Genomic DNA, 15,971 nt, shown 5'->3' on the forward strand with positions numbered 1-15,971 from the left:
GAAGGGTGATATAACAAGGACCGATGGTCTAATATTAGACTAGAACAGATTTTAATTAGAAGTCAAGAAAACATACACAATGATGAGTCAACTGGACAGAGTACATCAGCCATGGAAGTGGCTGAGGCATCAGAAAAAAGGAAAAAAAAAAATCAAAAAAAGATATTTCATACCAGACTCTATACAGTAAAAGGGCACACAAAAGGCAGGAGTTATTTCTACAACTTTTGTGAAAGAAAAAAGCATAGCACACAACGTTAGAAAGCTTTTCCAGTTCTTCTAAGATACTAACAAAGCTTCCTAAGACATGGTTCTTGTCATGTTCTGAGCATGGAGGCTCCAATTCCAAAAGGCACTTCAACTCCTCTACTGTGAACATCCACATTGTCCCAGATGACTTCATTGCAACTGTTCGTTTTTTCAGGAGCAAATGCTACATCAAATAAAGGCTAGAGCATTCCAAATACTATATGGAATTAGTTAGTAATAGACGTAATTCATGCATCCTGTGTCATTCCAGTGTACAGCCTGAATGAACCATACAGTACAGCAGTTCAGAAAGCTAAAAAAAGGACGGGGGAGAAGATTTTTAAGAAAAACTTCCCAACAGTTCCCTAAGTAAACAGTACATACAACAGTATTTTACATTGTTTGAGAGTCTACGTGATCATACAGATCTAGTTTCCTTGTGCTCTTTGAACTGTAAACAAGGCATTTTGCATCAGTGTACACACAGCACGAAATCATCCAAAACACACGCTCGCATCCCCCACAGAATACAGATGAAGGTACATACATATTCAAGTGCTTGAAGCACTACACTAGCAAACCACTACCAGAAGGGCTCTTCTGCATTTGCTTCACATCATCCTTCTGTCCAAAGCATAGATAGTTGAGAATGGCCTCAAAATTACAAGTTCGCAGCCTTCGGAGTATTGCAAATCCAGCAACATTGCATAAAGCACTTCTGGTTGCTTTCTGCCTGACACTATAGCTCTTCCTGTGCTATACTTCCTGTTTCATACTGCTGCTGAGGCTGTAGAGCATGTCATTTTTCCCTGTTAGCACTTTCTTAATCAATCTGCTCAGTCACATAAGTATTTGGAGAGAATTAGCAATAAGAAAATAAGTATCTTAGTTTTAAAAATAGGTTGGTTTCTCAGTAGAACACAACAGACAAACAGGCACATTAAAATTTACTTATTTTCACTAGATTAAGATTTATCTTTGTATCAATTTTCCTGTTTTAAGATAATATCACGATTGCATTAGTGTTATCTCCTTGAAGTCTCTATTTGGTATCCAGGCAAGCTTTGAACTATTTTTCATAAATACGAGATGAAAGAGTTCATCTAGGCTATCTCAATTCACAGTTGCTTTAACGATTACTTTTCAAATGAACTCTGGATATTCACACTGAATGTTTAATTTCAGACTTGAAATATGAAGTTCTATATAAAATCCCTAATGCCTCCTTTCACATGAAAATTCACAGGGGCAGACATTAAAAATTGACATTTAGAGGCTGCCTCTTGCCTCCTCCCTGCCCCACACAGAGCAACACTTCTCCCACATCTACAGATCTCTGCTGTCCTTCAGGAAAATCACTAATGTCCTTCAATCCTTCCGAGAAACTTCCCCATCTACCTAGAAACAGCCTTTGTGCAGTGCAACCTTACAGAAAAACATTAATCCATCCATCCTTAATTCCTTCTTGGCTGAAGACAGTTTTAATTCAGCAGCTGGAAACCAGGCATCACTACCATCCCTGCAGAATAACACCTGTATTTGTGCATGGTTTCAGTACAAAGCAGGATTATACGTTCTGACAAGAGTTTAAATGGCCCTTGATCCTCTTACACAAGAGCTCAGTGTACCAGAGCTGCCCACATCTCTTCACACATCTTCTTTCTATGACCTCCTTACAGACTTCTGCAACTTTCTATGACCTCTGACCTCCTTCTGCAACTTCATATAATAAGGCACACTCCTGAACTTTTTTGCATATTCATTCATAACAGCTATTAAAAATGTATCACTAAAACACAAATCTATGCATGGTACTGAGGTCATGCCTCATCAGGGAAGTTCAAACAAGGCAGCAAAAACATTTCAGAGATGACAGCAACAGAAAACCAGAGATATTTCAATTGCCACTTCCAGCCTTCTGCAGTCAGACGCTGCAATACACAGCTGGTTCAGAATAGTCCCCAGAGCATCCACACAACATGCTGCAGTTCCCAAGGTTTTCCAAGCACCCTGTAAGTAGGTTTAAACCTTCAACAAAAGGCCACAGGTGTCACAGAAAGAGAACCAGTCCTCCTGCAATGGGTAAGGATTTAAAAGGAGTTAAAACTCCTATAATCTTCAAGTGGGCCAAAAACTTCTGCCATTCTGAGCTACATCAGATGTCCCCAAATCTGGTGATCAATTTAACCACAGGCATGTGGGCAAGACAAATTGACAAGGGATTTCACACCACTTGACTCAGAGGCTCATCTGTGATCCAGCAAACAACTGGCCTCTCACTGTGATCCATTCCTCCTTCTAAGAAAAAAAAAAAATGAAAAAAAGGAGAAATCATACAGTCTCCCTTCAGAGACTCCTGGAGATATCAAGACATTGAACATCCAAGGACCTGTATGACAATGTGATATAATGAAATATACTCAGCCAGGCAGGTAAAGCCACAAGGATGTGTGAGACTTACCAAGAGAAGACACCAGGACCGTGACATCCTTTCAACAAAGACTAAAATATTCAAAGTACAGACTGAGAATTCCTTAGGCACCTTACATAGAGACAACTTGAGAAACTTTGGATCCAAAGTTCTCCCCACTAGGCCACCACTCTTCCTTGTGCTTGAACTGTTTGTGACAGAGAAGGTAAACCAAGCCAAGGAATTGACCTGGCTGAAAAACAGCCTTGGGAAATGGGAGCTTGGGCACAGCAAATATTGCTAAAGGCAGTGTATCAAGTCAATTTAATATTCCCTATGACAGACTAGAGATAACCTGCAGTTTCCATGACATGCTAAGTTTGTCATGCACTTTACCAACAGATCCACCTTTACCAGGACTCTGGACATCATGAAACGTCTAAAGAGCTTGGACCTCCATTCATTAAAAACCATGTATGCTCTTTCTTTTTTGCTTCCATAGTCAATATCAAGTTATGTCTCAGGATGGGCAATGCCCGCTCAATAGGATTATTCACATAGTTAACAGAATGCTTCACTGCTTTGAAAGATTGAACAAAATTCCAAGACTCTCCAGATACCTTGGAAGTCCTGTCTCTGGGTTTGGGTTTCAGATGGGATAAATGCCATTTTTCTTTTAGAGGAGAGATTGGAAATACGAAGTACCATACAAAGCTCTGAATGAAGCAAAAGAAAAATTAAAATATAAGAATTCAAATGCTTGTGAACTTCCGTTCATACTGCTGATATCAAACAGACATATGATCTTGACTGAAAAATGAAAATGGGGGGGAAAGTCATGAAGTCCATGCAATCATGAAATAAAGCTGGGAAAGGGGGCTGGGGGCAAGGGTAGAATTTAAAGCACCTATCAGACTGCATTCATCCTGCAAGATGAGAAAATTCCCTTCTCATTTCCCTCCACTCATGATTAGAGTCATGACTGCCTCACCAGCTGTGCCTCTGGCTCATTTTAAATTCAAACTACGATACATATCTCACTTTTAGACTTTTAATAGCAATGCCTTAAAATTCAGATTGCTGGCTAAATTTAGTTACATGATTAAAAACAAATCTAACTCATCTCTACCCAGCAAACAGAACGGTTGCATTCAAGGTTCAATAGAGGACTTAACTCTTCATCTAAAAACAAAGTCCTAACAAAAAGAAAGGGGAAAAAAATAAAAGCACAATTTGGTGATGCCTCCAAAAAAGCAGGATGCATAAAACATTAACCAGCTGTGGAAAACTATCTGCAAATGCATCATAGTATACCATAGGGTTTTTGTTCTGTACTTCTGCAACTAAATTCTGCACTATGCTACTACAGCAGTATGAGTCATACACTTTTACTGACATTCTATATTTATATCTCCATGCCCTTCTGCACTGTTATATGCTTTCTTCCATATAGGCCTCCCTAACCTGGAATTTCCTTCCTTCTGCAGCCGAGCATCTCTTCCTCTAAATTCCCCAGAAAACTGAATAGATATTCCTTTCTAAGCAGTTATTAAATTCTTTCTGGAAAAGCAACACCCTTGAACTATTAAAATACAAGGTATGTGCTTTTACGTGTTCACAATTATTTTCTTGTGTCTGATTTCCCGCTCTCTTGTCTGTAAATGGACTGCTTAGAAGTTTATCCCCTTTGAGACAAAGGTTCAGGTCTTGTTCCATTAGACTTAACACAGTACAGTGCTACAGAAAATCTTATTCAGAGATTACAAATTGCAATATATGCATGTTTTCTAAATCATTCTATGGAAAGCATTAACCTGTGCTTACCCCCATGTCCAATGCTGAAAACATTTGTGAATCTGCCTAATTTGGGGTATGCAAGCAATCCTGCTACTCTCAATATCCCATTGCCATCTGAACCAATCTAAGAAGGAACAGGCATCTGTCTACAAGAGATAAACAAAGTGAAGGTAATTAAGTTCCCAGTGCTAATATTTACCTTGTCAAAAGACTCGAGGGCATGCTGTGGAAAGGCAGACACAAAAATAGCAAAAGAAATGCTCTGGAATGGCAGTTTGAAGAACTGGGCTTTTTCCACTGTTGTCCACAAGATGCATTCCCAGGAACAAATAATCAGAGATCATTTGCACAAGAGATTTCACTAGATAAGTCTCAGACATGCATGATTCTGAAGAATCACAATACCAACAAAGAAACAGAAAGCATTATAAAAATAAAGTGTTAGGTGACCAATCCTGGGATTTGCTAAGTGGTTTTAACTTCCTCAAGTCACTCCAGAAGCAGTAGAGTTCTACTCGCAATGGAGTTCAACCCTAACTAGGTGCTGTTCTTAAGAAAAAAAGAACAAAGAACAGAACAGTACCACAAACCCAACAATGGCACCTCCAGAGCCTCCCAGGAGATCAACCCCCTTGTTCAGAGTCAGAACCATTAGAACAGCAAATACAATTGACTAAGACAGAGTGGGCTGTTCGCCTCAAATAATGAAGAGCGTTCTCACTGACAGGAGGAACAAAACAGTCTAAAAGAGGATGGGAAGGAAAATTCATGCCCTTTGAAGTCAAGAGATGAATAATGAGCAATAAGGTGACATATTCCCTCTGGAATATCATCCCTATATCTCCCTCTACCCCCAAGGAAGGTTAAGGGCGGGAGGGAGAGGGGAGATAAAAACAACACAAAATTCCACTTTGAACTGCGCATGGGCAAGAGGCTTATTATCAAGGAGACTGCAGGGACAGAGTGGGCAAAAGTGTAAATGGTTGCATAATGGTGGAAATATCCAAATGTCATTTATGCTCTGAAAAAATTCCATCATATACAGGAGCATGCTATCCAGCTAGCAGAGTTCCCTTTGACTCCTGCCTTCTTGTTCCAGCTCAGACCTCTAACTCATTAGAATTCACATTTTAGGAGACTGACTGTGAGATATTTTCAGCATTTCAGAGCTACAGGCACAGAGCAGGAGGCAAGTCTAAAAATTTAGAAAAATCTTAGGAATGTTACTAATTAATGCAAGTCCACCTTCTAAAAAAAGTCTGAAATTCTCTGCCAAGAGGGAATTATGCTAGTGAGATTTACTTCTGATATCTATCCAATGAAGTAATAGCTGTCCACAACTACCTCTATATAACTATAACATCTGTATTTCCTTGCAGTGCCAGTACATCTGTGTTTAAAGATTACCTAAGGATGTATATGAACAGGGCTGTAATACAAGTATTGATGTGCTATGCTGCCCGTTAGTTAATAAGAGGGGTTTAGGTTTGAAAGTGAGAGAGGGGAGAAATGAGAACTTTTCTCCTTAGGAGTAAGGAGGGAACAGCAATGAAGAACAAAAAGCTCCTGCTTTTTCAAGACCTTCTTTTCCCTGACATTAAAACACATCCTGATCAAAAGAAGCACTACCCTCCTATTCATGCTTCAGAGAATACAAGACAGGACAGCTTCTAGAGGAACCATCAGTTTTCTCCTGTGCTAAAACAGGTGACCAGGTTTTGATGAACTTTGCTTCAACACAGCTCTGGTGAATTAGAGGAATTTTAAATAACTACCCTAGATTTTTAAATTAGACATATCAGCACTGTTTGTTACATTTCAACCATCAGCTTCTACCTGTGTGCATGCCCAGGTGTTTTGAGTTTGTTTGTGTTGTTTGCTCCATTTATCTCTAGCAAAGTGAGCAAGCAAGAGGAGACAAACACAAAAGGATTTAACAGCCTCTTTTGTACTGCGTGACTTGTCAGGATGATTCTTCAACCCCAATGCACTTCTAATAATCCACACTGCCACCCTTATACTGTCTCCACAGCCTGACCTTCACTTCTGGATGTTTTATTGTCCATTTTCTCTTCAATGAACTGTTTTGGCTCCAGGTCGCTGTGTCACTAGCAGGCACAAGCCTGAAAAAATACATTTGTGTACAGGCAAATTTCTACCAAACAATGATCAGCTGTTAAAAGGTCCAAACCTCAAGATGAGAAATGCCAAAACGAAAGGACAAGTAGGAAAACATACTCCTAGAGGAGTTTCTGTATCTATATTTTGGGCAGCTTTGTAAAGGCAAGTTTTTAGAAATTCTAGAAAGAAAGGATTTCCTATACTCATGATAAAAAGATCTTAGCAAAACTGACATAAAGCACTGTCCCTGAATAGATCTTTCACTTCACACTGCTGTTTAGAATTTTTCTTTTAGTTAAATGATACTGAGTAAAAGTGAGAATGAGTCACCTCAGGAAATCCCACCCCTCCTAGGGTTTCTCTTCTGCATGAATCAGATGCTAACACCTTCTTATCATCCAGGTCTTTGTCCCCAAAAATTAAACTATTGTGATTATTTTATTCTTATTACATACTGTGAGCCCCATAATACCAGACAGAGAAGAAAGCAGACCTGAACCACATAAGTTCTTAAATCCAGCAGAACATCCCAAAAACCTAAAGTGTATCCTAAGCAACACAGAAGATATAATTCCGCTTCACCTGCAGAGCTCCATCTCAGTCATTTGGAATCAACACAGAATATATGCAGATACACTGAAAGACAGTGAAGTCCAAATAGGAACTACAAAAACAGAGGGAGTTCAGCTGGAGTTTCAACTACCACACCACAAACTGGGCTTGAAATAGCTCTTTCTCTTCCTACACAAAAGAGGACTCAAAAAACAAGTGTGCAAAAAAGCTTGCAAACTCCCCTTCAAAATTTTCCCTGGAGTAGGAATGATCTTCATCAGTGCCATTGAGACTGAGCCTCACTTACCAAGAGGAGCTTGCTGCACGGCCTCTGGATTGTCCCTCTCTGAGCAGACAGATCCAGCATGTACTGACAACTGTTCACTTTCCCCGGACTTAAAGTTTGTTGGATTGGCCCTCTTTAGCTTTTGGTTGCAAGTCTCTCAAGCTAGCAGGTTAATCCTGGGTGTTAGTGCCCTCACAGTCTGCATTTCCATGCATATAATTATAAAAGAAAATTAGTATCCAAAATATACTGACAGAGTAAAAACTGGAGATCAACACCAACATAATTCGAAGTTAAACAAAACCAGTATACATCCCTACAATATAGGAGGAATTAATCATATGGTTTGGATTTCAACAATATTTATAAGCAAAGCGATATTTTTTCATGCACTGTATTAAAAAGTCATCCATCTTTAAGGAAATTAAGTCACAGAACAGCACAGAAAAAAAACAACCTGATTTTGCTTAAAAAATACAACAAATACTAAAGAATATCAGTTGCTAACCACACTTGTGTATGTGCTAGACTAAAAGGGGTAAAACAGACATCATGGTCAGCCATGGCATTTTCAGAGCACTCAAAAATCCAGCCAAGTCAGGTGAATGCTTACAAATACACAAAAATTATAACCTCGTGTCCTATTAAATACCCTATTGCACATAGTTTTAAAGACAGGAATAAAACTTCGTGTTACAGTATCACAGAGCCATTCCTACCACTCCAACAATTTACACCCTTATGTAACAAATACATACGGTCAACTGAAATTTTTCAGTGCAGATTCGTTAGATCTTTCTATGGCTCCTCACAACTGGAATAATTTAAAGAATTAAAGGTACCAGTCTAGCTACCAAATAAAAAACGAGTGGATACACTGTCCTGGCAGATCTCATTATACTTCCCAAGTATCAGAAAAGGGGAAAAGAGCCATTCTATAAGACTACCGATCTGGTACTCAAAATTCACAGCTGCTGATATATCTCGTGTATCCTATAGTATCTTAACTCAAATTCATTATTTGAAAATTACTTCAAAGTAACCATGAAAAGAACAAGTCAGACAGGCTTTGTAGGGGTTTTTCCCCATTTATTTTTAGTTTCTTAAGAAAAAAAAAGTCCCAAAAAGCACTGTTTTTCAGAAGTACTCAATTGCCACTAAGCTCTTAAGAAGCACATTACCTATGTTCAAATAGTAAGATTCATTAGTGAGCATTAAGCCTGAATAATTAATTACTAAACAGGAAACGTCATTTAAAGATTATGAAAACAAGTGTTTAATGGCCTTAAAATGCTATTAAGGTTAAATAAGATCAATGCACTTACATGCATAGATTGTGCATACATAGACAGCTTCTTTCAGAAGTTAAGCTTAGTAATGCTTAGCTTAGTAAATGCTGCTGAGAGCCCCAACAAAATCCTTTCAGCAGAAAGAGATCCCATATATGGTCCACACATCATAACCAGGCAGATATTTTTGTTTTCCAATTTGAATGGTAGGGTTACAGGCAACTTGTATTGACTGTAATACTGTCAGACAAGTAATTATCTCTTTGTGATCAGCTAAGCTGGTCTTCAAATGGCTAGAAATCGGGGGTTTCCCTTTTAGCTTTTCTACTCTTCCATAAATTCAACTTAATCTACACTTCTTAGTATCCTTCACTGCTTAGTACTGACTACTGACCCTCTGGTGCCAGCAAGGTCCCATTAGAACTTTCACACCCATAACCTTCCAATCTTCCATATACTTGCTAATGTATCTGACCTTGTTTATTATATTTGCTAAATATATGGCTAGCCATAAAATGCAGCAATCCAACCACAGAAACCAAAGAAAACAAACAAAAAGGGGGTAAAAAAAAAAATTAGTCAAAGTAATGAATCCCTTATCTCACACACTAATGACCTGACCAAAATCTATACCACATCCGCATTTTAAAGGTTCATTTTTTCTGAAAGCTTTTTAAAGATCAAAGTTCTGTCGAGTTAGGACAGTCAGTCACATTACTTAGGTCCACAAAAATAATTTTTTCCAACAGCAAAAAAAAAAATTAAAAAAAAAAAGAGAGAGAGAGAGAGAGAAATTCAATATAATACAGTCCCTCTTTCCACGTGTGTGATCTATGTGATCTAAAGCCCCAGAACATAATGTTGAATAATGACTGAGTCATTTTCCAAACTCCTCCAATCATGGAGTACTTAGTAAAATACATCTGGACAGGACTAAGCAAGCATTAATCACAGAATCATTAAGGCTGGAAAAGACTTCTAAGATCATCAAGTCAAACTGTCAATCAAGCAGCACCACCATGTTTCATCTCTAAACCAGGTCCTCAAGTGCCATATCCATATTTTTGAACACTTCCAGGATGGCGACTCCACCGCTTCCCTGGGCAGCCTGTCCCAAGGAAGGAACAGACTTCCTTCCATGAAAGGAAGTCATAGCCAGAAGAACCTGGACAGACTAGCCTTATGTACTGTATGTTCCCCTTCTACTGTGGGAGAGGCATTCTCTAGGCTGCCCCACAAATAAAAGGAGCAGAAAAGATCTGAAAAATTTTTGATTGTTGTTTTCCTCCTGTTTTACAATTCTTGCTAAAAACACTCATGAGCTAAATTTAACAAAAATCCATTTAAATCCTACTCTTCCCAGACCACTTGAATCTCCATTTGCCAATATACTAACAGCATAGCTTACAAGGGGAATTTCAAATAAATATTGAGATAAGTTTCTTTGTCCCTAATGCCAATCACTCATGTTTCTATTTTACAATGAGTACCTTCAATCAAAATTAGTGACAGTTTAGCATCTTCCCGACACCTCTTCTCACACACAAGTGACATTTGACATGCCCAGCTATTTACTTTCCAACTGGAAGGTACTAAGAACAAGGAGAGGCAAAAGAGGGACAGTGACCAAAGAAACAACTCAATTACTTAGACGATGTTGTTACCAAGCTTCTATGACAAATCTTTGCATATGAACAACTCTGAACACTTGATACTAAACCTTTCAGAATGTACCTTCAGTTCACATTGACCCCAGCCTCCTTCTCAGCAATCAAACCATTGAATGAATTTCTTCAAGACTTTTACCAAAGTCATGTAAAAGTAACTCCCAGCAGGGAGCAGCAGGAATAGGAGTGCAGAATCACAAAACAACATATAGACACACACACTCTTAACTTTGTAAGAGCCAAGGAATGATGTCAGCCCAAGAAGCCAGAAATATGCCAATATCCTCTAGCTATTTACAGCTATCTAGAACACAATTTAAAAATAATTACTGTGAAAGTTGAAACACCAATGACACGAATGTGTGATGGAACAAGGAGACAGCTTTGAAGACAATACAGAAAACAATTTTTGCATATGCAAATTTCCATATGCATCTATAATCTTTAATCCTGTTATTGCACACTCAATTTCCCACAGCTCCCACCTTTCACCTCTGAATTTTGGTCCCCAAGCTTGTGCATCTCTTTCTCTCTCCTTGCCATGCTCTACCCTTCGTAATCCAATGCAAGACCTTCAAGATAGGCCCTGAAGTTTTAAAATTTATCCCCAAGGCAAATGGACAAAGGCTTTTCTTTCTTAAGCACTCATTTTGCAGGTTCTGCTTCAAAGGAGTTCAGGGCTTCCTATCAATTCGCAGGTTTTGATTTAGCTAATTTCTAGTATTTCACCTGCTTTCCCAAAAGCCAGCATCCTACCACATGAAATATAGTTACCTCACATGGGGATCCAGTTTCAGACTGTTTGACTGTCAGCTACAGTGTCAAAAAAAGAGACAAGCATCCAAATATATATACACACACACAAATTAGTATTTGCTGTCCTAGGGAGCAGCTGAACAATTCAAGGCAGAGAAAGTTTGCTTTCCAGAAGAAGGCTGCAGAGCCTGGATTCAAGAGCAAAGTGGAAAGGACCTCTAGTGGGCTGAGGCTGTGCTGCTCGGGTGCCAGAGACGTCCTTCCCCTTCACCTCCCTGCAGCTACAAAGCTTACCAGCAAAGCTCAATAGCTTTACCTTGTGACTGCCATCAGAGCAGGCACGTAGAAGTGCAACTACAGCAGTAATCCTCCTTTTCAGGACAGATAATTAGAAACATTCCCTCGGTCTATTCAGGGTGTTTGGAGGGACACATTGTCATTTGCTTTGAAAAAAAAAAAAACAAACCAGGAGATGGGTTCTACTTTATTGTGTAGGTCACTAACATGTCAGACCATTTCAGAGTGGTTTTACACAGCCTAAATCACGTGATGACATCAAGGAATGTTCAAAGACGCGCAAATTCAGATGCACATCTGGAATGAGGATTCAAAATATTACTCAGACTATGTCAAGGCATTTTGATCTTCCAAGACTGCTGTAGGCAGTTTTGCACAGGCAGCAGAAATACCATTATAACTGCATTTTTGAGGTAACTCCTTCTGAGTGAAAGAGCTTGGAATTCTTTATCTGAGCCTAAACAAAGCATAATTTCATGTGACGCTACGTAAAAAATAGATTAGTGAATATTTCAGCAGAATATATAGATAATAAAACAAGTCAGATTAAGGAAGGTTATTTATCGGGCATCCCAGTTAAGAAGAAAATAACTTGTTTTGAATGGAAGTTGATGATTCACTTCTAAGTCCTTAAAATACCTCTCTTGTTATATTTAGGTTTGCCTTCAAGTCAGATAGGTTCTATCATTTCCCAAAGTAGACTAATTTACATCTTCAGCATTATAGGCCACAACTTAGCTCTCTTTTAAATGATCTAAGCAATAACCTCTCTTTCAGCAGTTACTCTCAAAGTGTTTGTATTAACTTGAGAAAGTTGACTCGGTTAAGCAGAGCAATGCAAGACAACTGCTCATTATTATGCAGAAATAATATCACCTATAATGCAGTGGTGCTCCTTATGCCATTAAGCAGAGTGCAGGAAAGGAAGCAAACCATTTTACAGAGTGGTTATCTGAAGAGAGTAACACTTGTACTTGGAGTCCAAGGCCAGAAGAATGCCCCTGGTCTGCCTTCACATGGAGCAGTAACAGTACTGCCCTGTCACCACTGAAAAGCAGTGACCATTGCTAGTAGCACAGTAATAGCACGTATTACCAGTGATGCCACGAAGTCTAATTGTGCTTCTCTCCTCTATAGGAATCAATAATCAAAGCTGGAAAAAAAGCAGCTGTCTGTCTTGAAGATTCTGTGAGTTATTTTACAGTAAGAGTGTGTACAATGGACACAGTCCCAAAAGATACCTCTATGATAAAAAGAATAAAGAATTGGAGCCAATGAGAATCAGTTAAAGGTAAGGATTAAAAACACAACATCCCATGAAAACATTCTGTAACATCTTTAAGTCAAGCAATTAATTTCTCAAGAATTAATATCTTAAATCCAAACTGCTTTATGATAGAAACAACAGCAAATGAAAAGAGTTGATCAAACTCTAAAGTAAAATGACAGAAAATAGGACTCTCAAAACTGTTGCTGAATGAGGTAGAACATAAGATATAAAAGAGATATGGGTATTAAAGTGATTTCAGGTACAATTAAAATCCCTTGTAAAGACAGAAGGGGAAGAAATGAAAAGAAGTTGTGTGTTTTGCTTTATGTTACAGTACAAAGTTTTGCCAACAGCATGGAGGAAAAACAAAGCAAGTCTTAGAACAGGTTAGTTAACATAAGAGGGAAAGCTTAATACAGAAGATGAAAATATGTTGTGGTCCTTTTCTTCTGATAAAGTTGGTAACTTGCCTGGCACTTTAAAACACTCTGAAAGTGTCAAACCACTGCAACCATGAAACTGCACACCATTCCTCCAGATGTGACTCCTTTACTTTCCACTGTTCCATTAGTTCTGCAGTCAAACACTGCTCACCTGGTAGATAAAGATCAAAATGTCATGGCAGAATTTGTGAATTTACGCATGAACAGTGTCCAGTTTCTTTCTGTGTCTTTTCAGTGAGAAGAGGTTTTAGTTACTGTCAAGACAGCTGCACTTATGAGTTTTTATTACTACACTGACCAGGATTAACATTCTGGGAAAAAAAATTTAAACAAAACTCTAAGCATTTGTAATGGCCTCTTAAAATTCAACTACCTTCTGTAATTTTTGCCTCATGGGAAGATTATTAATTAGAAAAAAAAAACTTACTCATTCTTTCATGCAGCAAAATCCCTATACACTGCAATGCCTTTCCAAAGTATGTTCCTACCTTCCACAATGAAGAGAGAAGCATCATACTACATAGCTCTTCCTTCTATTTTCTCACTTCCAAAAATCACTCTATTTTGCTTCCTTTCCACTAATTGTGGAACTCTCCAGAGAAAAGTGAGCAAGAATTGTTTATATCAGTAGTCTTGAAAGTGGAGTTTATGCAGCCCTGGGTATGCACAAGAATCCACTGCAGGGCAAGAAGAAAATTATACATAAATATATTTATTAATAAATTATTAATGTTTCAAATTTAGTTTAAAAAGCAATATTTTAAGAAGTGTTTATCTTTATCTCATCATTTGTAAAATTTCTATTGTGCATGTTTTATAGTTTGCATAACATACTACAGCAGTATATGTCTACAATTTATAAATAAATAAGAATAAATACATTGGGGGTTGCATGCTCAAAAAAATTTTACTGATGAATAATGTTTGGAGATCACTGGTTTGACTTCAGCACCAGGAAACTGAAGCAGCATTTCCCCCTTTGCTAGAAGGAGGTAAAAATACTGGAGGAGAAACTGCATGCAGAGAAGAGTTTTCATTGGGGTTGCATTTTTCAGTTATTTAGCTGCAAGTTTAATGTAGCAAATGATTTTTCAGAAACAGTTAAGTGCTTAGCTCACACTATATCTAGTAGTTGAACAACTCTTGAATTCCCATGAGATTCTGATTGGTATCTAGAGGCTGCCAAAGGCCATTCAAAACCTTATTCCAGATGATTTAGGTTCAGGTCCACTGGTTTTCAAAGACATTTAAAATTCTAAATACACAAAATACAGTTTCAGCAATAACTTATGCCACTACATCACTTGGCCAGGTTTCTAATGCAGATGCAAAAAGTCAGCCTATTTTTATTTAAATTCCTTTCAAACATTCACAAACAAAATAACTCTGCTAGTCACTTGATACACTATTTTTGGTTTTGTAGAAATACTGAAATACTTCATCTCTGTAATGGCCACAGACAAGTATCAACTAGGTGAAACACTGAAGTCACCAGAACTTTGGGGAAGTTTTACTTGGTAGGTATTAAGAAACAATGAAGTAAGCAAACCATTTTGGCAACACTCTCTAAAAATTAGGTTATCCTGAATAATGTCTTTTTTCTACCCTTTCTGTTCCAGCGAGAATGACAGCACTTTATTGAAGAACTACAAATTTTGAGATAAATTCCTTCACTTCCCCTGAAAAGTTTCCAAGCAGCACGTAGCATTGATTACAGTTTTGAAATCTTCAGTATAGCATCCTCTAAAAAATCAAAGTTCAAACATTTCTCTTAAATAGGTAAGAGAGCAGCTAGAGTAATGCACATTTTTTACATGACATTTCTCTCATATACTTTGATGTCAAACAATGAAAGCTATGAAACAGAAAACAACCAATTTGTTTTTCTAGTCATGTATCACATCCCTCCAAATTCTAGCACCAAGACTTCACAGTATACAGTCATTAAAACAGAAATTTTTCTCACAGAGCAAGGGACATTACTGTGCAACCATTGCAGGATTTGCAGCACCAATTTAATAGAACACTTAAACTCTTGCTGACCTTTTGGTATGCAAGAACTCCATTTAAATAAAACTACTCACACTGAAGGCTAAGCACTCCTTGAACCACTACCCATAATCACAGAATCCAGAAAACATCAGTAACACATGTGGTCCCTTCTGCAGTTTTCCTAACAAGCAGGTTGTGTCCTGCCAGTTCAACAGGCTCTTCAGTCTTCAATGCAACTCATTCTTGCTCTTCAGTTCCTCCTCTGGCAGTTTATTGAAGGCAAAAGCAGAAATGCACACATGCTAACCCTGCTAACATAGCTCTGGCTGCTCATTTTGCTCTACGGAAGACTTCCATCCCCTTGTTAGCCTTAACTATCTCACCACACTACAAGAAGAGAAGCAAACAGCACAGCCTATTCACACATGAGCACCACAAAACAGTTTCATGTCTGTCTTACCTTTCCATCTCATCTACCTTTCTCTCCTGCCTTTGCGTTTCACAACGGAGCAACAATACAAATGCACTCAGATGAGCTTCATCAGATCAACCATCCCTTTACACATGACTATCACTGTTATATAACCTTTCTCTTATCTCTTCCTATGAAAGAATCTAATCCTACAGTCCTCCACGTGTAGTAAGCTTTCACACTACCCTCACTGGAAAGGTTCCCAGGAAGATACAGCTTCAACATTAAATCTCACTTCATTTCATCTTCAGGGGATGCTCTTCAAGTCTAACGATGCCTCTTTTTGCCTATCTTTCCCAAACATTTTCTAGGTTTGACCACAAACACACACACAGGCCAGCTTGTTTTAGTTTATTGATTTTCTTCTGAA

The 15,971-nt window shown here is 38.3% G+C and overlaps 1 protein-coding gene across 8 annotated transcripts in view; it reads right to left on the reverse strand.

Annotated features, from left to right (window-relative positions):
- The window catches only part of SERGEF (secretion regulating guanine nucleotide exchange factor), a 148,419-nt gene that overhangs the window by 120,566 nt on the left and 11,882 nt on the right, over nt 1-15,971 (reverse strand). The gene's annotated exons all lie outside the window — the stretch shown is intronic.

Source organism: Neopelma chrysocephalum, unplaced genomic scaffold, assembly GCF_003984885.1.
Source record: "Neopelma chrysocephalum unplaced genomic scaffold, ASM398488v2 Primary Assembly neopelma1_24, whole genome shotgun sequence".
Classification (NCBI taxonomy): domain Eukaryota; kingdom Metazoa; phylum Chordata; class Aves; order Passeriformes; family Pipridae; genus Neopelma; species Neopelma chrysocephalum.